The sequence below is a fragment of the Schistocerca nitens genome, chromosome 8 (assembly GCF_023898315.1).
Source record: "Schistocerca nitens isolate TAMUIC-IGC-003100 chromosome 8, iqSchNite1.1, whole genome shotgun sequence".
Taxonomy (NCBI): domain Eukaryota; kingdom Metazoa; phylum Arthropoda; class Insecta; order Orthoptera; family Acrididae; genus Schistocerca; species Schistocerca nitens.
This window is the reverse complement of record NC_064621.1, coordinates 628,060,336-628,087,993: the sequence shown is the minus strand read 5'-3', so window position 1 is coordinate 628,087,993 and position 27,658 is coordinate 628,060,336. Positions and strand designations below refer to the sequence as shown.

The window sequence follows — 27,658 nt, the reverse complement described above, 5'->3', positions numbered from 1 at the left end:
TCTGCCCAAGTAACTTTCATACTACATATTCCCTTTGAGTTATTGTTTGTTGGCTATTTTATGAAACGTTAGTGCCAATATATGTTATAGAAAATGCCTGCTTTGAAAAAAGAAATAAATAAACTTATCATGGCCGGCCGCGGTGGTCTAGCGGTTCTGGCGCTGCAGTCGGGAACCGCGGGACTGCTACGGTCGCAGGTTCGAATCCTGCGTCGGGCATGGGTGTGTGTGGTGTCCTTAGGTTAGTTAGGTTTAAGTAGTTCTAAGTTCTAGGGGACTTATGACCTAAGATGTTGAGTCCCATAGTGCTCAGAGCCATTTAAACTTATCATGGGTCCAACACCCCCCCCCCCCCCCCCCTTAGGCTTCCATGTTATAGAAAATTTCCCTTTGTAGGATTTCGTATTTCTCATCTCTACAACAATGCAAGTTAGTTTCTTGTTGGTTGGTATTCTTGATATTCACAACAATCGGTTTACTTTCAGAGGAAGTGATTGTTGATGTCAGTCAGCTGTCATTTAGCTCGTAAACTTGCAGTGAGTTAGTGCAGTTCCCAACACGTAGGCCTCCAGTAACTTTGCCGGCCGAAGTGGCCGTGCAGTTAAAGGCGCTGCAGTCTGGAACCGCAAGACCGCTACGGTCGCAGGTTCGAATCCTGCCTCGGGCATGGATATTTGTGATGTCCTTAGGTTAGTTAGGTTTAACTAGTTCTAAGTTCTAGGGGACTAATGACCTCAGCCGTTGAGTCCCATAGTGCTCAGAGCCATTTGAACCATTTGGATCCAGTAACTTTGGTGTCCTACACAGCAAAAGCGAAACCAAGTAAAAACTTATGATGTTTGGCAACATTGCACCAAGATAAAGGCACAGTTGGAGGACAGAAGAATAAAACCGAGATAAATGCATAATATAATTCCACTAAAGGTGGAATTGATACCATTTATCAAATGGCGCGTATGTACACCTGCCCTGCAAGAGGGGAACAAAGAGATGGCCTCTATATGTATTTTACACTCTCATCGACATTTGTGCTATCAATGCAACCACCATATACATCCAGCAAGATCCAAGATCGAATGAAAAGAAACACAACAAACGGAAACTTTATCTTCTGCAAGCTGGGATGGAACTAGTGAAATTGCAGGTAGAAGAAAGAAGTGCCAATGCAAGAGGGTTATCTAACCAAATTGTTCAATCAATGGAGACTATTCTACAAAAGAAAATCAAAGAAGTGACAACAGAAGCACGTCAGCCTCCCGCAGGGAAAGGTCTGTGCCATATTTGTGTAAGAAAAGCTAAAACAAAGAAGCAGAAGTACAACAATCTAAGTAAACCAAAACAGTATTGTGGACAGTGTCATAAACATGCGTGTGCACACAATCAGAAAAAATTGTGAAGTGTGTCTGTTGCCTTGAAGTTGACTCAGAGTAGTCTCTTGTATATGAACACATCTGTATTTTGTATTGCAATATGTCAATTTTTTATTCACTCGATCCAATATTTATAACGATTACCAACATTTATAAACAGATGCCTTAGTTAAAATACATAAACCATTTTGAAAGTTGTAATTTTTCGTCGGTAAACTTATTTAATACCTTTGGGCTCGCCGAACCCCCCCCCCCCCCCCCTTAGGTATCCAAGTTAGAAAAAAAGGCTTGGGCGTCCTAGGGTTAAAATCGTCGCGTCCAGAACCACGCAGCTGCCACGGTCGCAGGTTCGAATCCTGCCTCGGGCGTGGATGTGTGTGACGTCCTTAGGTTAGTAACGTTTAAGTAGTTCTTAGGGGACTGATGATATCAGATGTTAAGTCCCATGGTGCTTAGAGTCATTTGAACCATTTGAAAATTGTCGCTTCTACACTGATGTATGCGCACCTTCAACGATGCTGGCTTTCGTGAGTCTCTCTTGCCGCGTTATATGAAGAATCCTCCTTAGTGAACGCTGGCGATATTGTTCCAACTTTTTAAGGCGCCGTCTTTTAACACGTCCAAGCTTCGGATCCATAAACCCGGGTGGGAACTACGGATGATTTGTATACGAGGATCTCTGTCGTAGCGAGGTCTTAGTATGGCAAGCGATGCACCAGCACGTGTATACTTGCACTTGATGAGAGGATACTGCAAGGTACGAAAAGGTGTTAACTAGTTGAACACCCAGTCCGTCGACGGTGACACTGATATTTCTTCGTCATTTCCAATGCGCTGCTTGGTGAAGGATCTGTGTTTTACTGCTATTCAGTATGAGATCTTTTTGTATGCTGTGGAGAACGCATTCGGGATTAACACCAGTTGTTGTTTGGACTGAGATAAAACGGCATTATCATCAGCATACAGTATCTGAACTAATGCTGCAGAAAATGTTAAGAGTCCTTGCTTTAGGACGGCTCGGAATAAACAGTTTTCCATCCATCCTGTAAGTTAACTGTATTCCTGGAGGAAGATTGTGTTTGAGTAGCTGTACGACAACAGCAACATACAATGAAAACAAATTGGGTTCAATCACACATCCTTGCTCACCACCAGTACGAACCGGCTTTCATCAGAAAACAACAGAACTCCACTAGCCCTCGCCTGAAACCACTGAAGTAGCAAATGGTGGTGGTTTGGGGTCAGTGGAATGCATGCCACAGAGCATCTGACTCGGAGCTGTCCTTGAAGTAACTGGTTTGTAACAGTTCGTTGTGTCACTGTGGTGCCAACTACTGCTCAAGTCGGCGTTCTAACTCATGGGAAAGGTGTTTCATTGGGTTCAGATCGGGACTCTGGATCAGGCCAGTCCATTTGAAGAATGTTGTTGTCCACAGACCACTGCCTCACAGAAGCCGCCTTATAGCGGAGTGAGTAATAGTGCTGGCATAAACAGTCATCGTCTCCGATCTTTTCCTCCACTGTATACACTGGAAAACACGTTCGCATCCCTCCTTATTTAGCGTTTTCTTACACGCAATGAAAGAAATATACAGTCACCACGAAGACCACTCCCACAACGCAAAACCAACTTCTCAGTACTTGATTGTCGGTGCTACACACCACGGCAGGTAACATTCCCCAGGCATTCGCCAAACCCAAACCCTTCCATCATCTTGCCACAGGGTCAAACCAGCCATCCACCAACCAGTAGCGTATCTCTTTTACACAAGTCATTTTGAGTATTTTCGACCGTGACTGTCTCAAGTAATATGTTAAGGCTTTTTTAAATTACCGCTACCAGTCATAAATTTTGTCGACTATTGTATTACTTATTTATTTAGCGACGTGTTTCGAGAGAATACCTCATCTTCAGGCTAAATGGCATTACAGAAACAATAAGGTCGTACTGATGTTACATAGTCTTTTCGTAAATACTGTGGTTGTCCAGTGTAAGAAGAGAAAACTGAGTAAGAGGCGATGCCACTTTGGAAGCTGGACTGACGTTTGCATGAAAATGTTTTGTAACGGTCACTCACTTTGTTCCTCTGGCGTAGCAGTCTCGTTGTGGTGCACTGAGGTGTTTGCATTTCCGTGGCTCTCCGGGCTTTCTTGGTCACTGTTCACAAATGTTCACTAACGTAACAGTAACTTGGAAACACGACCACAAAAACAAATCTGTAGAGCAGATCGTGTTTCCAAGTTACTGTTACGTTAGAGAAAATTTGTGAACAGTGACCAAGAAAGCCCGGAGAGCCACGGAAATGCAAACACCTCAGTGCACCACAACGAGACTGCCACGCCAGAGGAACAAAGTGAGTGACCGTTACAAAACATTTTCATGCAAACGTCAGTCCAGCTTCCAAAGTGGCATCGCCTCTTACTCAGTTTTCTCTTCTTTCACAGGATAACCTCAGCATTTACGAAAAGACTATGCAACATCAGTATGACCTTATTGTAAAATTGTTTTTGTAATGCCATTTAGTCTGAAGATGAGGTATTCCCTAGAAATATGTCGCTAAATAAATAATACAATAGTCGACAAAGTTTGTGACTGGTAGCGGTAATAAAAAAAACCGTTACGTATCTTTTACACAATCTGAAGTATCACTTAATACTGACTGCAGAAATGTGTGAGTTATACCATTGTACCCCATTATCATTGATTCCCGACGCACAGTCATTGTTTTAGCTGGAATGCTGGCAGCAGTCCGGAACTCACGAGTTTAATGCGAGTTTCTACATTCGCCGTCCGGAATGTTCTTCGGTCCCTGTCCGTCAGTATATAACTTGTGCCTCGTCTTGTTTGAGCTGCGGTTGTTCCTTGGCGTTTCAATCTCACAATGCCATCATCAACAGTCGAGTTGACCACCTTTAGATGGGTTGAAATTCTCCGTGATGGAATGGTTACTCAGGTGCCATCCAAGGACTAACTAGTCCATGTTCCAGGTCACTGAGCTCTCCTATCCAACCAATTTTGCTCTTATTGCTTCTCCTCTGACAATACAATACAGCCCAATATCCTTTATACTGACGGGTCCGCCCCTTGCGGCCTCTAGTGGTCCATTCCGCATTACAGAGGGGTGTCCGGATACTTCTGACCAAACACTGTGTATTTATGTCTGTGCTATAGCATTAGCAGCATGAAAGATGGCCTGCCTCATCAGGTACGATGCAATGACATACTTTTTTGTGTACCAGTGAAACGCAACACTTTTATGCCCACTCTCTCTGCCCAGACCACGTAAAATGTAACTGATGTAACTGATTACCGAGTAAGTCAGCACTGAATAAGCTCTTACCCGATGTCACCTTCTGTATTGATTAAGAAACACTTCCAACTGTCATAACAGCCAGAGGATAATTAGTCCTTCATAAAAAAATACGAGATAAGGGGCAGAGGTTATGGTTTAGTGATGATGAAATGATTACTTTGAGCAAGGCTGTTGGGCAAAATCAGCTGCACGCTTTTTGAAGGAAGTATTCCGGTGTTCGCTTGAACTGATTTAGAGAAAACATGGAAAATGTTGATGGTGTTGGGACAGCAACCAGCTACAAATTTACTTTCAGTTCCTTTACTCAAAGGGTACTGTTACCGTTTTCGAATCGTTGTGATTCATCTTCAGACGGTTTACATGCTTTCCTTATGACATGTGGTGTGGTTTTTTTACAGATTAATTGTCCTAAACTATAAATAATACATAATTATAAGCACACCATACAAATGTCGGTTTGGGGTGTTTGTTTTCATAACAAAGACTCCAAATCGACATTTCACGTAAGTCACATGCAACGAAAATCATCCATCTGTGTATGGCGTGCTTATAATTATGTATTATTTACATTTTTTAATCTGTAAAAAAAAACACACCACATGACATAAGGAAAGAATGTAAACCGTCTGAAGATGAATCACAACGATTGGAAACCGGTAACGGTACCCTTTGAGTAAAGGAACTGAAAGTAAATTTGTGGCTGGTTGCTGTCCCAACACCATCAACATTTTTCATCAAGTAACAGCCACGGTCTCCATCATGTCATCATATGACAAACGTGGAAAATCTAAACCAGGATGGCTAGACACGGATTTGACCCTCGCGTCCTCTCTAATATATTTCCAGTATCGTGAGTATTGCGTAACTTTGTATGTGACACTGTTAAGTACTTATAACGGTACAAAGTGATTTGGTGATTGATTCATTTATTGTAGCAAAAAGAAACATTAACGTTGGAGATACAATCATTTCAGAGATATATTAAAAAAATACACTTCTATCAGTTAACAACATTTGTAAATACCCACGCAATAGGCTAAGCCCATTTACTAATGCCTCTATGAGCAGCTCTGCACTATCAGATGCTGCTGGGCCAATAACTTGAGGGCCATTAGCTGTTCCACGGTCCTATCAGAGGAATGCCAGACGAGGCAAAGAGTCGTTAGGGAACGGGAAACAGGCAGTCCCGCACACGCGCCGTATCTGGCGAGACGGATAAACGCCAGAGATACGGGCAACAGATTCACTCGCTTTTGTGATCACTGAAAATTGCAGTCGTTTCCCGTGTTTCGAAGATCCACGGCGCAGAAATATAATGCCAGGAAGTACAAGATAGCAGAGCCCAGGCTTCGTGCCTATTTAGTCAAATGTTCCTTCTCTGTCACAACTACAAGGGGTATCCAATAAGTAATACAACAATTTTTTACGTCAGAGGAGGTTGGCTTTGTTCAGAATTCCAGTACGTCATATTATTCCCCACTCTTTTGGTTACAAAACACTATTTTCCAACATAATCTCCGTTCAGTGCTGCGGCCTTACGTCTCCTTACTGGGAGGGCCTGTAATCCGGCGTGGTAACACTCTGCTGGTCGAGGCTGGAGCCAACGTCTTGCTGCATCAGCAACCTCCTCGTCGTCGTCCACGTACTGCTTCACGTGGCCTGCATCCTTCACTGGGCCTTACAGATTGAAGTCGGAAGGTGGATGAGAAACAACAGTCCAATGAAGTCTCGTGAGCTTCTCTCGGGTGTGCAGACTTGTGTGAGGGAGAAGTGAAAGTTCGTTTGCAATTTGGGGCGACGAATATGCTGAAATCGCTTCTTCAGTATCCTGAGGGTAGCATAAACACACAGACACACACACACACACACACACACACACACACACACACACACTGGTCATACCGGACTCAAGAGTCCATTACCGCAGCAACGTAATTTCGCCATCTGTCCCTGTCTTGGGCTTTTTCCTTCCATTCACGTTCAATACCTAGGCTCCTCAAATCAGCCTTCACATTGTCCTCCCATCTACGCCTCGGTCTCCCCACAGGACGTTTTCCTTCTAGGTGCCCTACCAGTACTCTGCGTGCTGCCCTGCCCTCATCCATTCGAGCTACGTGACCCGCACATCGCAGCCTACGTGATTTAATAATACTGATTATGTCAGGGCTTGAAAAGAGTTCGTGAACCTCTTCGTTATGCAGTTTTCGCCACTCTCCGCTAATGTCACCCCTTTTTATTCCGAAAATTTTCCTCAAAATTTTGTTTTCAAATACTTGAAACGGCTTTTCATTTTGCACAGTGAGAGACCAAGTCTCACACCCATACACCACAACTGGTAGAATAATAGTTTTGTATATTCTAATCTTTAAATTCCTAGACAATATCCGTGATGAAAGTAATCTATTTAGTGAGAAGTAGCACGCAATTCCCGCCCGTAATCTGTTCCTTAGTTCGGATTCAATCTCATTTCTCGAAGTGATGTCCACGCCTAGCGTTCCACGTTCCCAACCTGAAAGTTCCTTTCGGCCTCAATCTCTTCGAACTAGGTTTCGCTCGGAGATCCGAATGCGAAGCTAGTTTACCTCCGGAATATTTTACTTCAAAGGGATCCATGCCCATAAATGTTGCCGATTCTTCATGAATAGTTTTGACAGTAAGAGAAGAAGAAACAGGGATTGTTCATGACGCCTTCGCCTGCTCCCCACCGGCTGTCCGCGACTGCTTATTTTTTGTATTCGGAGCTACCCTTAATATCTGAAGGCCGTATCCCCTATCCGCAACCTGGGGACGCGTCGTGCCATGGTGGTAGCGGCCCACGATGATATTAAAAATGCAAAAGCACAGTGAGGGTAGCATAATACACTTCAGAATTGCTCATTGCACCATGGGAGAACACATCAAACAGAATAACCCCTTGAGGGCCCCAGAAGACCGAGGAAGGACTTTACCGGTTGAGAGTGCGGCTTTGAACTTTATTTCGGAGAAGAAGTGTTTTGTTTCCGGTTCGAGGTGACGAACCCATGTTTCATCATCTGTGACGGAGTTCGAAAAGAAATTACCACGATAACCAACGTAACGTGCCAGCAATTCCGCGCATATTGTCCTTCGCTGCTTTTTACGGTATCCTGTTAAACGGCGAGGAACGCAGCCAACACACGCCTTTGAGTACCCCAATTGGTGGACGAGTGTGTCAGCACTAGCAACGAAGACCTCCAGTTATGCAGTGAGGTGTCTGACTGCGAACCGCCTATCACCTCGAATGAGAGTGTCGGCACGTTCCAACACTGCAAGAGTCGAAGCTATGTGCGACCGGCCGGCTCACGGAAGATCTGGCACGTTTGCACGACCTTTTTGCGATGATGATAGACGCCTCGCGCAACGACTCACCGTGCTTTTGTTCGCTGGCAGGTCTCTGAAGATATTCCGCAAGCGACTATGGATATCAGCAATGCTCTGGGTTAACCGAAAAAAAAAAACTCAATCTCGATGGTAGCTCACTGCTCGGAACGCAGCTCCGTTTAGACACGGCACTCTGAAGGCAACGTAAAGCGGCGCCACACACACACAGAAACTTCATGAAACTATACGGACTGAAGTGGGTTCAAATGGCCCTGAGCACGATGGGACTTAACATCTGAGGTCATCAGTCCCCTAGAACTTAGAACTACTTAAACCTAACTAACCTATGGACATCACACACATCCATCCCGAGGCAGGATTCGAACGTGCGACCGTAGCGGTCGCGCGGTTCCAGACTGTAGCGCCTAGAACTGCTCAGCCACCCTGGCTGGCCACTGAAGTGGGGATATAGCACGATGTCCCAAAACAAATTTCGCATTTTTTTCAACCGAAATTGACTGAGAAAAAGTGGTGTATTACTTATTGAACACCCCCCCGTAGATTCCCGGTTCATACGTCAACGTACTCTGTGTGTGTGTGTGTGTGTGTGTGTGTGTGGCAGTGGGGAACACAGTATAACGGAATTCTCTCCCCCATTTTACTATTCCATTCACCAATGAATTGAGTTTGATGACTGGAACTATTCTCGTAATTCTGTCACAGTCGCAGTCGTGATGTGTACTCTTGCATTTTCCTGCGAGGAATAAACCTTGTTAGTTGTCAGATCTCTGAATTAAGACGTATATCTTTTAGTTAGTTCTTAGTTGTGTTAGTTATATATATATATATATATATTTACATTTACGTATGTACAGGGTGTCCCAAAAATACTGACAAGATTTAGGGACAAGTTCGTTATACCAAAGTAAGAAAAAATGTCTAATAAATACCGACTCGAAAATGTATACCTTAAGAACTTGAGCACTTGTTCATCTTCGATGCTATGAAACAGATCTCTTCTATTGCAAAGAGTTTGTTTTACATATTTTAGCAGGAGGTAGTATGGACCAAAGCAAGAAAAAAGCGTTCACTAAGCATGAGGTCTAAAATGCATACTTTAAGAGTTTCGAACACTTGGTCATTTTCGCTGGTGCGAAACACGTCTCTTGTGCTGAACAAGTTCTCGTAACACTTAAGTTATGCATTTTAGAGCCCATGTTCATTAAGTCATTTTTTACTTGTTTTGGTCCACATTACCTCGTCCAAAAACATGGGAAGCAAAGGTCTTGAAGTAGAAGAGACGTATTTCATGGTCTCGAAGACGAACAAATGCTCACAGCTCTCAATGTATGCATTTTAGAGCCCATAATTACTAGGCTTTTTTTCTTGTTTTAGTGTAAGGAACCGGTCAGTAAGGCTTCTTGATGTTTTTTGTGACACGCTATAAGTATCACGATTAATTGCTTTTACAGGGTTATTATATGTACTTCCGGTGTTCCAGAAGACAAGTGCCCAAGAGCTACAAGACGTACAGAAAATAGACACATACAGGTGGATAAAATTTCTCCACAAGTTTCAACTCACATTACAGCTGCTCAATATGGGCACAATTTGAGATGCTGCATGCGTAAATACGTGCGTACATTTCGTCGACGATGCTGCCATGAACTGACTGTGAAGGCGGGCAGCAGCCCGCTTTGGAAATCCGTTCACCAGCTTGCCTGTCTGCAGGTGCGAACTAAGACGATGCGACAGCACGCAGCGGATGGCTTGTCTACATGTTCTTGTCCCCCTTGTGCAACTACGTCGCGCTGAGCACTATGAATCGAAACCATGGGAGACGCTCTGTCCACTGACACGTTTCAAACTTTTATTTATTTATTTATTTATTTTTTTACGTCTTGCAGTTTTCGCGAGGTCTTCAGAATAACCGTGAATACTGTTCACATACGAGGGGCTACCAAAAAAAGGAATTATTAAAAGCTGTATATTTTCAAATTGTTTACAAAAGAACCTTATTCCCTTCAGAATGCTCTCCATTACAACTGATACATTTATCCCACCGGTGCTCACACTGTTCGAAACATATTTTTGTAGTCATCTTTACAAATGGCTGACACCTCCTCCCGCATTTTTCTTCTTGAATTCTTCAGTGTTGTCAAATGGGTGTCCTTTCTTGCCCCTTTTCTTGCGTGGAAACAAGAATAAGTCGCACGGAGCTATGTGAGGCGAATAAGGTGCGTGGGGCAGCAGAACCGTGCCATTTTAGCCAAAAACTGTCTTAACACTGATGGCTGTGTGTGCAGGTGCGTTGTCATGCTGGAAGAACAAGCTTCTTGCGCAATCTTCTTACAGCTTCCAGATAAAAGTTCTGATTGACGGTATGACCTGGGGAAACAAACTCTGAATGAAATGCACCCATAGCATCAAAAAAGCAAATCAGCATCGTTTTGATGTTTGACTTCATTTGACGACATTTTTTTGGACGGTATGAAGGTGACGTCTTCTATTGGCTTGACTATTGCTTTCTTTCTGAGTCGTAACCATAGCGGCATGACTCATCACTGAAAATTCGCCAATAATGACCTTTGGCAGAAAATCTAGATCAGTTTCTAGCTGTTGTTTCAAAGCACGACATGTTTCAAATCGACGTTCCTTTTGATTGTCAGTTAAAACCCGAGGAACAAACTTGGCAGCAACCCTTTTCATTCGCAAATCGTCCATTAAAATTCTCTAAACCTAGCTCCAAGAAAACTCACTAATCTCTGACAGCTGATCAATTCCAGAATGAGATTTTCACTCTGCAGCGGAGTGTGCGCTGATATGAAACTTCGTGGCAGATTAAAACAGTGTGCCCGACCGAGACTCGAACTCGGGACCTTTGCCTTTCGCGGGAAACCTTGTGTATGCTTATTGCAAACCTAGTGTATGTTTATTGAGAACCAGGAGGCTGTACTGAATGTGTATAATTTCAACGTGGGCATTGTAACTTGTGGAGAGCGAACGCCAGTCACATTCTTTAACAAATTCTAGGAAACTCCGTTTCGCTTAGTGAAAACCATGCCTGGTACTGTGACAACCGGCTCGTGTTTCATACTTTGGTCTGAAACTGAAGACATGGAAGCTGTTGTTGTGGTCTTTAGCCTGGAGACTGATATGCCGCAGCTCTCCGCGTTAGTCTATCCTGTGCAAACCTCTTCATCTCTCCGTAACCACTGCAGCCCACATATCAACCTGCTTCCTCAGTTCACTCCTTGATCTCCCTCTACAATTTTTACCCCCCAATCCTTCTCTCCATTACCAAACTGGAGGTTCCTTGATGCCTCAGATTCTGTGCTAACAGGTTGACTCTTGGAAAGAAGAAAAGAGCAACCGACCATTGATAATAACATACTTATGTAGAGAAATAGTACGGTAAGCGGTTTCGAACAGAAGGGTTCATCTTCAGACGACTGTTCACCTTTCCACACACAACCTGTATTCGTACACAGCCACCCTCTCAAAACTCAAGTTTTCGACAAGACAGCATGCGTCCTACCAAGCGATCACTTCTTTTATTCACGTTGTGTCACAAATTTCTTGTTTCGCCAGTACGATGCAGTACCTCCTCATTAGAATGCAGTCTACCCATCCAATCTCCAGCATTCTACTGTAGCACCATATTTCAAAACTGAAGGCCTGTTAGCGTTTAATCCCAGACACTGATAAAGTCATTACCGGAGACAACGCACTGACTCTGTTGAGCAATAACTAGAAAAGAATCAATCCTTGCGTTTTTCGAGGAGCGATCCCACCTTTCGACTTTGAGGGTACATGATCATTGAAAAATCACTAGGAGACCGACACGATGCTATTTGAAATCTGCTACGCTACGTGGCGAATACAACAGGAGCGGTATAACGCACCGCTTCAAACGCTTCGAACGACCAGAAGTAGTACATAACGGCAGACGTAATATACATACAGAGACACAGCTACTGTCAAATAGTTTGTTACAGCCACACTTGCGATGCACATATGTGATTATCTGTTTCGGCTGTCGTGTGCCATCTTCGAGACGTCAACTTCGTCACCGTGGTCCATCATCATCATCATCATCATCATCATCATCATCATCATCATTCATGACTATTGCTAGATTGGACTGTGTACAAAAAATTGGGCTGCGTAAAAACTGAGACTTTGTAGCGGCGCTGGTTGACCGCGCGGTTGAGCACCCTACAAACGTCACCGTGTTCGGGCTGTCGTCAGTATTTAACGTCGAGGCACGAACGGCGACGATGTTGACGCGTTACACAGAAATAAAGCTGAAAATTTCTGAAGATGGCCCACTGCGGCCGAAACACATCCTTACATCGCAATTGTGACTCTAATGAATAATCGGTTATTAAAAAATGTACAATGCACAGAAACATGATGGCGCTGTCTTACGTTTTGTGGTGCTACCTTAATAAACCATTTCTCGGTTCATCACATGCCACTATCACAACTTTTACACAGAGAACCTGCGTCATTTTTTATTACATGAGGCACAAACTATTCGTTACCCATGAACGTTACCTCCAACTCGGCAGGCGTTCGCAAACTAGTACTAAACAAATTTCTCTTGTTGGCAGTTCTACGTGAGAGAAGCGGAGGTATCTTTTCTCCAAACTGTAGGTGTGCCGAGTACATATTTGCTTTCTTGCAGCTGACGCATGTACTCGGTGCTTTGCACTGCCTTGCATTATGAGTTGCAGTAAGGACAGGTAACTGACTTTCTATTATATCCATATTGAGGCTACAAAATGAAAGAGGTCACTTCTGAAAAAACTCTCCGGAAAAAAAGGAGGCGTTAACGTTCGTAGGACAGAAAGTCCCGTCACGGTTTTTTTCTGTGTTTCCTTTACTGTCACTTCATTCTGTCGTCAAGCAGGGCGAGAGTGCGTTGGCAGGGGCACAGTGCGGCTTTTCAGCCGAAAGTATTTATGAAACACACAGGCACAGTTTTCTAAAAAGAAGTTAGAGCGTTCAAACATGTATATGTTTTTAAAATTGTTCAAACAGGCGTTTGTACCTCGAAGATTGTGAAAATTCAGGTGCTACGTAAAACCAGTATATGAAACTGAGGCTTGTATTCAGTCATTCGTCGACCAGTATAGTGTGGCAATAGAAGAGACAAATTGGAAAGCTTAAGTTATAAATTTCGCATTTAAAATACCATTCACGCACGAGGACTGTACAGACATGGCATCATCGTTTGAGCGTCGCAGACTCCCGTATGGAGAACACAGAAGGCATCCCTAACGTTGACAAGCAACTGAAAGAGTTGGCAACAAGCAAGCTGCCGGGTCCGGATGGAAGCCCATTTCGTTTTTGCAGGGAATACTTTTCGTTTCTGGCTTCTGACTTAGGCTGCATTTCTCGTGATTCTCTAGCCCAGCGAAAAGACTGGGAAAAAGCGGAGGTGAATGTTTATATAAGAAGGGTAAAAGAAAGAACCCGCGAAGTTAGACACCGTATCCATAACACTGGTTTTCTGCAGAATTGTTAAGCACACTCTGAGTTCTAATATAACGAATTTCCTTGATACAGAAAAGCTTCTGTCCACAAATTAGAACGGATTTGTGCGCGAAACTCCACTACACTCTTCCCACACTTTATCCAGATTTCCAATCAGCGTTTGACGCAGAGTCTCATTGCAGAGTCCAATAAGCGTTTGACGCAGAGTCTCATTGCAGAGTGTTAACATAGGTCCCAGCTTGTAGAATAATTTCCCAGATATGTGAGTGGCTCAAAGACTTCTTAAGCAAAGAACCCACTACGTTGTCCTGGACGGCGAGTGTTTGTCAGAGACAAAGGGAATCGTCAGGAATGCCCCAAGGAAGTGTGGTAAGGCCACTTCTATGATAGGACCGCTCCTATTCTCTCTATACATAAACGAACAGACGGGTAGTGTGATCAGCAGTCTGCGACAATATGTTGACGACGCTGAGATAAACGGAAAAGTATCGTTGTTGAGTGACTGTAATATGATACAGAAAGACTTGGACAGGATTTCTGTTTGGTGTAATGGACGACAGCTTGCTCTAAATGTGAAAAAATGTTAGTAAATCCAGTTGTTGTTGTTGTGGTCTTCAGTCCAAAGACTGGTCTGATGGAGCTCTCCATGCTACTTTATCCTGTGCAAGCTTCATCATCTCCCAGTAGCTACTGCAACCTACATCCATCTGAATCTGCTTGGTCTATTCATCTCTTGGTCTCCCTCTGCGATTTTTACCCCCCACGCTACCCTCCATTACTAAATTGGTGATCCCTTGATGCCTCAGAACATGTCCTATCAACCGATCCCTTCTTCTACTCACGTTGTGGCACAGATTTCTCTTCTCCACAATTCTATTCGTTAGTTATGTGATCCACCTATCTAATCTTCAGCTTTCTTCTGTAAACCACATTTCGAAAGCTTCTATTTTCTTCTTGTGCAAACTATTTATCGTCCATGTTTCACTTCCATACATGACTACACTCCATACAAATACTTTCAGAAACGACTTCCTGACACTTAAATCTATACTCGATGTTAACAAATTTCTCTTCATCAGAAATACTTCCCTTGCCATAGCCAGTCTACATTTTATATCCTCTCTACTTCGACCACCATCAGTTATTTTGCTCCCCAAATAGCAAAACTCCTTTACTACTTTAAGTGTCTCATTTCCTAATCTAATCCCCACAGCATCACCCGATTTAATTTGACTACATTCCATTATCCTCGTTTTGCTTTTGTTGATGTTCATCTTATATCCTCCTTTCAAGACACTGTCCATTCCGTTCAACTGCTCTTCCAAGTCCTTTGCAGTCTCTGACAGAATTACAATGTCATCGGCGAACCTCAAAGTTTTTATTTCTTCTCCCTGGATTGTAATACCTACTCCAAATTTCTCTTTTGTTTCCTTCACTGCTTGCTCAATATACAGATTGAATAACATCGGGGATAGGCTACAACCCTGTCTCACTCCCTTCCCAACCACTGCTTCCCTTTCATGTCCCTCGACTCTTATAACTGCCATCTGGTTTCTCTACAAATTGTAAATAGCCTTTTGCTGTCTGTATTTTACCCCTGCCACCTTCAGAAGCAGAAAAAGAATCGTGCAGATTTCGAATACAGTATAAGTAGTGTGCTCCTTGATACAGTCACGTCGATTAAACATCTAGGTGTAGGCTGTATGAAATGGAACGAACACATAAGGAGACTAGTAGAGAAGGCGAATGGTCGACTACGGTTTACTGCGACTACCGTAGGTAAACGAAGCTCATCTGTAAAGGAGACGGCACATAGAAACCAGTGCCGTCCAGTCTAGAGTACTGCTCGAGCGTTTGAGCTCTGTACCAGGTCGGTTCAAATGGCTCTGAGCACTGTGGGACTTAACGTCTGAGGTCATCAGTTCCCTAGAACTTATAACTACTTAAACCTAACTAACCTGAGGACATCACACACATCCATGCCCGAGGCAGGATTCGAACCTGCGACCGTAGCAGCAGCGCGGTTTCAGACTGTAGCGCATAGAACCGCTCGACCACAACGGCCGGCGACCAGGTCGGACGTAGGCGTAATGCAGTGCTGTGCTATTGCTATTGTTACAGGTACGTTTGATCAGCAAGCGAATATTACGCAAATGCTTCGTGAACTGGAATGGAAATCCTCGAAAGGGAGGAGACGTTCTTCTCGTGAAACACATGCGAAACGTTTGGAGAACTGCAGCTGTGGCTGAATACAGAGGGAAGCAAGTCGGCCGTGCCCTTTTAAGGAACTAGCCCGCATTTTCCTGTAGAGATTTAGGGAAATCGCGGAAAACCTGAGTCAAGATGGACTGTCACGGGTTTGAACCGTAGCCCTCCCGAATGCGAGTCCAGTGTGTTAACCACTGCGCCACCTCGCTCGGTAATGAAGAAGCAAAGGAAGCAACTAGAAGTAAAAGGTACCCTCCGCCGTTCACCGTATAGTGGCTTGTGGAGTACGTTAAGTAGATGGAGAGGAAAGTAAGAGAAAGAGGAGCCCCGACATGGAGGAGAGGAGAAATGTTGTGTTGCAGCAGCGAGGATGGAAAGTCTCTGGGAGAGTTTTTTTGCTCAGGCGGGGGAGGGAGGGGGTGTCGAAAAAGTGCTGGCTGGGACAGAATGCGGATAGTGTAGGAAGAATGTTGGGACGATGAGTTGGCACAAGCCCAGCGAACTATGAGAGTCAATAATCAGGGATGGAACACACAGGGTGGCCGGTATCAGGTTTACTGCAAGAGAGGACACGGAGAGTGACAGAGCGTAGGCGGGTACGGAAGGCAACATGGAGCGCATGGGTTTCGCGGGTTTTCACAGAATAGCGAAAATTAGGCTGAACGGAAATCCAGGCGACACTGCCGTATGAGATGGTTTGTCTGGATTAATCCCTTGTAGGTGTGGAGTATGTGAATGAATGCAATCTCCGTCCTCGGAGACTTGGTAGTTTTAGACTACTGAGTGCTTCCTATCCAGTGGCTGGTAATGGCGATTTATATATTAACTTACGGTCGACGACTGGTTTGAGGCATTTTAGCGTATTAGGTACTTTGATATGACGGTTGTAAACGGTGAGGCAGAGGCCGTGGGGGCGGAAGCTGCAGAGAGTGCTTCGTCTTGTAATTACTGCGAGGATGTCGGAAGATTAATCTTGCAGAGCATGAATTGCAGATGTGCAGAACTATAGACCTATATCTCTAACGTCGATCAGTTGTAGAATTTTGGAACACGTATTATGTTCGAGTATAATGACTTTTCTGGAGACCAGAAATCTACTCTGTAGGAATCAGCATGGGTTTCGAAAGAGACGGTCGTGTGAAACCCAGCTCGCGCTATTCGGCCACGAGACTCAAAGGGCCATAGACGCGGGTTCCCAGGTAGATGCTGTGATTCTTGACTTCCGCAAGGCGTTCGATACAGTTCCCCACAGTCGTTTAATGAAAAAAGTAAGAGCATATGGACTATCAGACCAATTGTGTGATTGGATTGAAGAGTTCCTAGATAACAGAACGCAGCATGTCATTCTCAATGGAGAGAAGTCTTCCGAAGTAAGAGTGATTTCAGGTGTGCCGCAGGGGAGTGTCGCAGGACCGTTGCTATTCACAATATACATAAATGACCTGGTGGATGACATCGGAAGTTCACTGAGGCTTTTTGCGGATGACGCTATAGTATATTGAGAGGTTGCAACAATGGAAAATTGTACTGAAATGCAGGAGGATCTGCAGCGAATTGACGCATGGTGCAGGGAATGGCAATTCAATCTCAATGTAGACAAGTGTAATGTGCTGCGAATACATAGAAAGATAGATCCCTTATCATTTAGGTACAAAATAGCAGGTCAGCAACTGGAAGCAGTTAATTCCATAAATTGTCTAGGAGTTCGCATTAGGGGTGATTTAAAATGGAATGATCATATAAAGTTGATCGTCGGTAAAGCAGATGCCAGACAGATTCATTGCAAGAATCCTAAGGAAATGCAATCCGAAAACAAAGGAAGTAGGTTACAGTACGCTTGTTCGCCCACTGCTTGAATACTGCTCACCAGTGTGGGATCCGTACCAGATCGGGTTCATAGAAGAGATAAAGAAGATCCAACGGAGAGCAGCGCGCTTCGTTACAGGATCATTTAGTAATCGCGAAAGCGTTACCAAGGTGATAGATAAACTCCAGTGGAAGACTCTGCAAGAGAGACGCCCAGTAGCTCGGTACGGGCTTTTGTTGAAGTTTCGAGAACATACCTTCACCGACGAGTCAAGTAATATATTGCTCCCTCCTGCGTATATCTCGCGAAGAGACCATGAGGATAAAATCAGAGAGATTAGAGGCCACACAGAGGCATACCGACAACCTTTCTTTCCACGAACAGACTGGAATAGAAGGGAGAATCGATAGAGGTACTCAAGGTACCCTCCGCCACACACTGTCAGGTGGCTTGCGAAGTATGGATGTAGACGTAGATGTACTACTAGCTTTCGCAGTAAATCTAAGCCTGGCATCTGTTTTCTGAACAAAATTACATCTCTGCTGAGCAAGGCTATTTTTGCTGCCATTACTGCCTTTATCATTCCCCCTGCCATCTCCTATTCGCGGATGGTACGCGAGTACCGTCAGTAATCCTCCGTGTGACCTCATCCAACAACTCCGGTTTTTTCGTCTCGGTCACATGGCGAAATGCGGGACGACGTAACATGTTCCACAACTCTTGTTGAAGCGTGTAGTAGTGAACCACACCACCTGCAAATAGCCTCTCTTGCAGCGTCTGCCAGCGGAGTTTTCTGAGTTACCTCCGTAAGGCTCTCGCGCTTACTAATGCGAGTCCAGTGGTGGTAGTTGCTGTTGTGTGAGCTAACGCAACATGATTACCGTGGTCCCCAGCGGAGAAATCTCTGGATGGCGAGGTGACCGTTTCGATACTACCTGCTTGCTATTCGCAGTGCCCCCCGGTGTACATCTCGTAAGCCCCCTGCATCGTTTAAACAGTACAGGTAGAACGGACTTCGGACGCGTTGCGCTGCGTTGCGTTGCGATGTGGCGCAAGCGACTCTCGTGCAATGCCTGCGGCACGTGGAACAACGCGGAGTTGAGCAGGTGCCTGCGATCTGTCTTGCAGTGAGTCCGCGTCACGAAATCTAGCGAGCGGATACAATGCGATCGAAAAGTCGCGTTCGTGAAAATAAACTCATCAGCCACCGGTACTGCCGACAAGAAACGTATAAAGATAAATCGTCTAGCCTACTGTACACGATTACGGTCATTTTGGTACAGCCACGGAATCACACAACTAGACCGTGTATTTTTTTTTTAATCTTACGGGACTTAACTGCTAAGTCATCAGTCCCAATGCTTACACACTACTTAACCTAAATTATCCTAAGGACAAACACACACGCCCATGCCCGAGGGAGGACTCGAACCTCCGGCGGGACCAGCCGCACAGCCAATGACTGCAACCCCCTAGACCGCTCGGCTAATCCCGTGCGGCAGACCGTGTTTTCTTCAAATATTAAGTGTCGTTTCAGCTTAGTTGATATGGCAATGGAAACAAAAGAATTTGGTCAACCGAGAATCCATAAGCTTTTCAAAAAAATACCTTGCTTGCACTAACAGAAAATTGGAGTGTGGTGTGCCCTATCGCGTCGTCCAAGTCGAATAGCGGACCCTGTTTTCTTTGAAACTACTGTGAACAGCGGAATGCGCCACATCACTGAACAGACTGTTCCGCTTCTTGAGGCAGCTGAACGTTATTGCTGGTTGCAGCACGCGGTCCCACTTGTCAAATAACTAATGAAACAAATCATTTCTGAAGGGATATTTTTGCTCATTCAATCTTGCCTAACGGATTACGGCCCATAAGTTTTCCCAATTTAACACCTCCATATTTTATCCGGTGGAGTCATGTTAAAGGAAGGGACTATAAAAACATCACGCATACATTGCCAGAAGCAAATATTAACAGAACAATTGATTAACAACGTCAGTTTCAACATGCTGCGCTAAGTGCCCTCAAACATGGTAAAACCGGTCTGGACACGCATTACTGAACACGACCACCATTTCGAGCGTATGTTACACTACTGGCCATTAAAACTGCTACACCAAGAAGAAATGCAGATGATAAACGGGTATCCGTTGGAGTAATATATTATACTAGAACTGACATGTGATTATATTTTCACGCAGTTTGAGTGCATAGATCCTGAGAAATCGGTACCCAGAACAGCCACCTCTGCCCGTAATAACGGCCGTGATACTCCTGGGCATTGAGTCAAACAGAGCTTGGATGGCGTGTAGAGGTACAGCTGCCCAAGCAGCTTCAACACGATACCACAGTTCATCAAGAGTAGTGACTGGCGTATTGTGACGAGCCAGTTGCTTGACCACCACGAACCAGACGTTTTCAAATGGTGAGAGATCTGGAAAATGTGCTGGCCAGGGCAGCAGTCGAACATTTTCTGTATCCAGAAAGGCCCGTACAGGACTTGCAACATGCGGTCGTGCATTATCCTGCTGAAATGTAGGGTTTCGCAGGGATCGAATGAAGGGTAGAGCCACGGGTCGTAACACATCTGAAATGTAACATCCACTGTTCAAAGTGCCGTCAATGCGAACGAGAGGTGACCGAGACGTGTAACCAATTGCACCCCATACCATCACGCGGGATGATACGCCTGTACGGCGATGACGAATACACGCTTCCAATGTGCGTTCACCGCGATGTCGCCAAACACGGATGCGACCATCATGATGCTGTTAACAGAACCTGGATTCATCCGAAAAAATGACGTTTTGTCATTCGTGCATCCAGGTTCGTCGTAGAGTACAGCATCGCAGGCGCTCCTGTCTGTGGTGCAGCGTCAAGGGTAACCGCAGCCATGGTCTCCGCGCTAATAGTCCATGCTGCTACAAACGTCGTCGAACTGTTCGTGCAGATGATTGTTGTCTTGTAAACGTCCCCATCTGTTAGCTCAGGGATCGAGACGTGGCTGCACGATCGGTTACAGCCATGCGGATAAGATGCCTGTCATCTCGACTGCTAGTGATACGAGGCCGTTGGGATCCAGCACGGCGTTCCGTATTACCCTCCTGAACCCACCGATTCCATATTCTGCTAATAGTCATTGGATCTCGACCATGATAGACTACAATCCGACCTTTATCAAAGTCGGAAACGTGATGTTACGCATTTCTCCTCATCACACGAGGCATCACAACAACGTTTCACCAGGCAACGCCGGTCAACTGTTGTTTGTGTATGAGAAATCGGTTGGAAACTTTCCTAATGTCAGCACGTTGTAGGTGGCGCCAGACGCCAACCTTGTGTGAATTCTCTGAAAAGCTAATCATTTGCGTATTACAGCATCTTCTTCCTGTCGGTTAAATTTCGCGTCTGTAGCACGTCATCTTCGTGGTGTAGCAATTTTAATGGCCAGTAGTGTATAAACAACGTCTGTGTGCCCCCAAACATGCTAAAATGGGGCTGGACACACATTAGTGAACAGGGCAAATGTTTTGAGCATATGTTATAAACAACGTCTGTGAGGTTGTGAAATACGAGGGTCCTTCAATACCCCACATTCTTTTACAAAGCCATTAATGTACATAGAAAAACGTCCTTGTTGGTGCTTCACATATGATGTTTGTTCTGTACGCCGGTGAAGTTTCGAACCGTTCTGGCAGATGACAGGGCCCTAGTACAGCGTCAAAATGGCATCTACGTACGACTCACATTACAAGCAGCGTGCTGTTATTGAATTCTTGTGTGCAAAAAGAGAAATCGTGGTAAACATACATAAACGTTTGTGTGCAGCGTACGGCGATGCTGTAGTTGATAGCAGTACAGCTGGGCGATGGGTAAATAAAGGTACAGACTGAGGAAATGCAGAAACGGAACTCCACGATCAGCCACACTCGGGACGTCCTGTGACAGCCACTGCTCCAGACATGCTGAATAGTGCGGAAGCCATTATTCGTGCCGACCGGCGCATCCAACTCGACAATTGGCTCTACAGTTGTCGGTCAACATTGAAAGTGCGTCTGCAATGATTGAGACTCTCGAATATTCAAAGAGGTGCTCACGATAGGTTCCACAAATGCTCACAGCGGACCACAAGATTCAAAGAAAGGCCAAGGCATCTGAGTTGTTGGAGCGTTTTCAGACCGACGGAGAGGCCTTCCTGCCACGGATCTGTACGGGGAACGAAAGCTGGGTGCGCCCCTTTGCCCCATGGAGTGACATCATCCTCATTCACAACAAAGGAAGAAATTCAAGACAGCACCCTCTGCGGGAAAATCCGTGGTGACAGTCTTCTGGGATTGTGACGGCGTCATTCTCGTGGATGTGGTGCCAAGAGGGTCAACCATCAATTCAGAGGCATACGTGAAGATCCTGAATAAATTCAAGAACCGTTTCCAACGTGTTCGATCGGACAAGAATCCAGCAGAAATCTTGCTACAACACAATAACGCACGCTCACACACAAGTCTGAGAACCCGGGAACACATCACCAAATTGGGTTGTACATCATTGCCTCATCCACCCTATAGTCCAGACTTGGCACCCTCCGACTTCCATCTCTTTGGGCCGCTTTTGATTCTCTAAGGGGAACACACTTTGAAGATGACGAGAGTGAAAACATGGCTGCGCCTACAGGGCAAGAGCTTTTACCAACAGGGAATATATGCTCTTCCACAAAGTTGGCATACAACCATAGAAAGTGATGGAGACTACGTATAAAAATAGGACACGGACAAGACATGTTGATGTATCTTGCCACAAAATTCTCACTCTTAACGTATGTTCTGAGAAGAAAAATATGGGGCATTACTTATTGAACGACCCTCGTACATTATACACGTGTAATGGATGTAACTACAGATATTTCAATTGCTGAATGAGGACAGTGTACTGAAAAATATTACATCAACGTTTACTTCATTTGCAGACTAATAGTTGTAGCAATTAGGAGTAGTATGTTTTTAGGTTGGTCAGTATCTCCAAGTAAATGTGACAAGAGCAAGCCATTAATGCTCATTCTCTCCTAGGCAGCATGTCAAGTGCTGAAGTGTGGACGTGTGGACACAAAACGGTTAGCCTATACTGACAGGTGTAATCCACTTACGGAAACATGAGGCCATAAAGTCTGTGACGCGTTTTGGGGAGACTGTTCGATGCACAAAAAGAACATCACACTTATGTGTGTACATATTAAGATACTACATACAAAAATACCTGCACTTACGCCCGTTACACCCTTACATTACAGACATACACACATTTTTGATGTCGTAAACTTTTCGATCATCCTGTAGCTCTGGAAGTATTTCAAATACAGCACCGACAAGGTAGTTCATCGTGGATTCAGTCGAATACTTTTATGTTCCATTGCATACCTACCAAATGATCTCCCACAGTGTCGGCAAAAATGCACCGTTTGAAACGATGAAGGTAGCAGGAATAACATTATCTAAAACCTGGACAGAAATCAGACATAAGCTGAAAGGGAAGCAGCAGTTGATAAGGGAGTGAGACTGTATTAGCCTATCCGTACGTTATTCAATTTTTACATTTAGTAAGCTGTGAAGGAAACAAAGGAGAAATTTAGAAAGGGAACGAAAGTTGAGGGAGAAGAAAAGAAACTTTGAGGTTTGTTGACAACATTATAATTCTATCAGACATGTCAAAGGACTCCGATGAGTTTCTGAATCGAATGGACAGCGTCTCGAAAGGAGTTAAAAGACGAACATAAAAAAGTAAAACAAACGTAATGGAACGTAGTTGAAGTAAGTCAGGCGATGTTGATGGAATTAAATTAGGAAACGAGACATTAAAAGTAGCAGGCGAGTTTTGCTATTTACGCAGCTAAATAACTGGTGAAGTTAAAGTAGAGAAGACATAGATTAGTATTAAAACCATTTCTGAGAAACATCTAACACAAATGTGTTAGAAAGTCTTTTCTTAATGTATCTGTGTGGGGTGTAGACTTGTACAGAACTGAAATGGGGGTGATAACCAGTTCAGACAACAAAAGAATAGCAGCTTTCGAAACGTGATGCTACAGGAGAATGCCGATGGTTAGATCGAGTAATTAATGAGGGGTACTAAAGAGAAACTGGGAATAAAATTTATGGCACAACTTGATCAATGAAGTGACCTTCACAACACTTCTTGACGCATGAGAGAATAGTCAATTTGGTAATGAAGAGCTAGGGGAAGCGGGGAGGAGTAAACATTGTAGAGGGCGAACAAGGAAACAAGGAATGAACACACCTAGCAGGTTCATATGGACATAGTTGCAGTAGATATTTGGAACTGAAGAGACTTTGTCAGGATTGACGAATCTGGAGAGTTGCATATAACCAGTCTTCGGACTGAAGACCATAACAAAAACAACAAGGTAGAATTCTAGCCGACGCTGACTTAAGTGGGAAGGAAATGATTGTGATGGCGAATGGCTATGGTAAAACCAGACAATTCTTTATTAACCACACTTCCACGTGTGCGATTAAGCACACCGCCTGACAAAAACAAGATGCACGCATAAGGGGGGGGGACAGTTGAAAGGATATATGATGTTCTTTCGTGATTACAAAAGCGAGTGAGATTTACAAAGGACATGGCAGTATGAGGCCACTTACCAGCATGACGTTGCAGCCTCTCTGGCTTGTACGCATGCACTGATTCGGCTCGGAAGGATATTAAAGACAATGTATCCTCTCATGTGGTATGCTGGCCCACAGCTCTTGCAACTTGTCCTTGATATCCTGAATAATGGTAATGGGGCACAGCTGACACACACACACACACACACACACACACACACACACACACACACACACACACACACACACACACACACACAATCGAGGGTAGATCTGGGGATCTTGAAGACCAGGGAGCACCTCACCATCACGCAGGCAAATCACAGACACACATGTCATATGTGGAAGAGCATTGCCTTATCAGAAAATGGCACCAAATACCTGTCGCTTGAGAGTTAACACATAACGACGCTGGATGTGCATGATATACCACTGTGCCGTCAGAGCTCCTTCAGTCACTATAAGCCACGATCTGAAGTCACACCATACCGCCAGGAGTAAGGCTGCTGAGCCTCTCCAAAACATTGGAAGATCGAGACCTCTTCCCAAGCAGCCACCACACTCACTCCGGGTGCAGCACAGAACCTTCACCGCCGAACAGAATGCGACACCACTTATCAGCCCCGACACCACTCCAAACGCAGCATTGTGATGATAACGACAGCCTACACGTGGGGTGGCGAGTCTCTATCTGGTTGCTGCTTGTCTCCGACCAGGAATGACACAACTTTTGCAAGAAGTCCATTATTCGATCACGGCGGCAGGCACGCACGTGAAGGGGGTGGGATGTGCTCGGTACACAGTATGGTGATCCTCTTATACGCTGGTCGGACGTCACCGAGCCGAACCTCGACAACAAGTATGGCAGCCCTCAGGCACCCACGCAGACCAACATCAGGTCAGTGTGATCTACCAATAAACGACGGAAGTGGATATTGCTCAATTCGACCTGACGGGCGAATGAGGACTCGCAATGAGGTCCCATTCAAACTCTATCAGGCAGTGGCATCTTCGTGTCCTTCACTCAACAACTTAATCTGTTCATGCCCCTGTAAGAGGCATGAAGCGCACTTTGAATAAGAAAATGCTCTCTGGCATTGAAGTCAATGTAAAATATTGGGTCGCCACCAACTCTATCCCCACGACAAATAAGAGGTTGGGCTGAGTCGAAAAATTGCTTAATTTATTCATAAGTAAAACTCATAAAAGAACATTCATTATAAAGTCACTCATAAAGAATGGGATGTAATTATTAATTTGATCCCGGCATTGTTCACGTGAATCAAATATTAAGATAAAGCAAAGAGTGCGTCGACACTTTGCATAAGAGCAGCTTGCAGCAGCATTCCTGAAAACAACATCTATTCTAAAGCATCGTTTAAAATAAACAGAAAACACTAATTATTGGACCTGTGCGCATGGAAACGCCGTGGATGGACTAACAAGGAAAACTACAAGGTAAATGGCATAGGTAACGAAGGCGCAACATCGGCACGCTGGATAAGATTGGAGGTAAAATTATTTATTCCTGAAAACATTGATCTAAGGCATCTACATAACTGATGTTGCCTGGTGACTAAGTATAATTGCTTATGAAACGCTATACGATTCACGACAGATCGTGTGGGCACGTGGTTCACGAAGACACAATTTCTACGTACCGTGGCCAAATTTTAGTAACATTAAACCAGAATGAGATTTTCACTCTGCAGCGGAGTGTGCGCTGATATGAAACTTCTTGGCAGATTAAAACTGTGTGCCGGACCGAGACTCGAACTCGGGACCTTTGCCTTTCGCGGGCAAGTGCTCTACCATCTGAGCTACCCAAGCACGACTCACGTCCCGTCCCCACAGCTTCAATTCTGCCAGTACCTCGTCTCTCACGTTCCAGACTTCACAGACGCTCTTCTGCGAACCTGGAGAACCAGAACTTCTCGAAGAAAGGATATTGCGGAGACATGGCTTAGCCACAACCTGGGTGATGTTTCCAGAATGAGATTTTCACTCAGCAGACGGGGTACTGGCGGAAGTGAAGCTGAGGACGGGGCATGTGTCGTACTTGGGCAGCTCAAATGGTAGAACACTTGGCCGCGAAAGGCAAAGGCCTCGAGTTCGAGCTTGGTCCGGCACACAGTATTAAACTGCCAGAAAGTTTCACATCAGCGCACTCTCCGCTGCTAAGCCATGTCTCCGCAATAACCTTTCTTCGAGGAGTGCTAGTTCTGGAAGGTTCGCAGGAGAGCTTCTGTGAAATTTTGAAAATAGGAGACGAGGTACGCTGCAGCAGACTAAACCATCGTATAGGAAAATGAAACACATCCACAATCATTCCATCCCGCATGCCAGAGAGTTTTGTAACACCGGAAAGCAAATAAAATGATAATGAAAGGGGACTACAGGACCGTTTCACCCCTTATTAGTATACAATACGAGGCTTGGAAACAACACTAAAAAGCATCGACATTAATGCACTCTGGTGGCCCTATTACCTCTCGTGGATAATCTCAACGTTAATCATTACACATCCACCAATGGTGTGTACGTGTTCGAAGTTACACTGACTCTGAGGATGTCCTCTGGCAACACCGACTCAAAGGAACGCCTCGGCGCTTGTTCGTGACGTCACGTCAGCTAGGCACGGCGAACGCCAGGTCTGTTGCAGGCATACACATAACGGTGTGTCTCCCTCTCTGACACAGGAAAATGTGAAACTATTGGCGGTAGTTGACCAACACACATTGTTCTGAGAGATTTCTGCAATCAATTAATTGTGCAATTCATTACACTTCTTAACAAATAGTGTACTCCTGAACTTAAATTTCCGCCTGTTTTAAGGATTGACATACAAAAACAACTTCATGGTCCAGCAGCAACAGAATTCGTGCTTCTTTACCTTATTTGTAAATCTGAGGAAGTTACTGGGTTGCTTTTACAAGAAACTGTGAACATATTGGTGCTCTTCTTTAGGTATCTTGGTTGACTATGGGGTGAGGAGCACTGAATGTTAATGAAATATCTTGCGATTGTACACGTTGGGGGAGGGGGTGGGGGCCAGAAGAAGAGGCAAAAGAGAGATACTCGTTTTATCAAATAATTTTTTTTTATCTTATAAAGTTTCTCCTTTCAGTTGCAAGAGGGGAATATTTATCTTTTCAATGTGCATGTTTCAAAAAGTTTAAGCTCAGCAGTATTTTCGATGTATGAAGCTATTTTGTTTCCTGTTTAGAATTCTTTTCGTTGAAAAAGACTGTAATCTAATGGCTGGCAACAGTTGGACATTTACACATGTAAATTAGTTCACATTTCCAGTGACGATGTCAAACGAAAATAAATAAATAAAAGAAACGAGTTAATTGTAAGGGGGTTGGGGTAAATTTCGATAACAAAATGGGTCAAGTAAATATAGTTACTTGAATGTCAAATTTCCGAAGCTTGCAATGGGCCAAGCATCTTCTCATATTGATCTACGTTTGTTTCGACAGGATTCAGTAATACAGAACT

General features: G+C 44.5%; 1 protein-coding gene across 1 annotated transcript in view; it reads right to left on the bottom strand.

Annotated features, from left to right (window-relative positions):
- Positions 1–27,658, bottom strand: part of LOC126199098 (torso-like protein) — a gene marked incomplete at its 5' end in the record, with an annotated part of 119,009 nt that overhangs the window by 43,268 nt on the left and 48,083 nt on the right. The gene's annotated exons all lie outside the window — the stretch shown is intronic.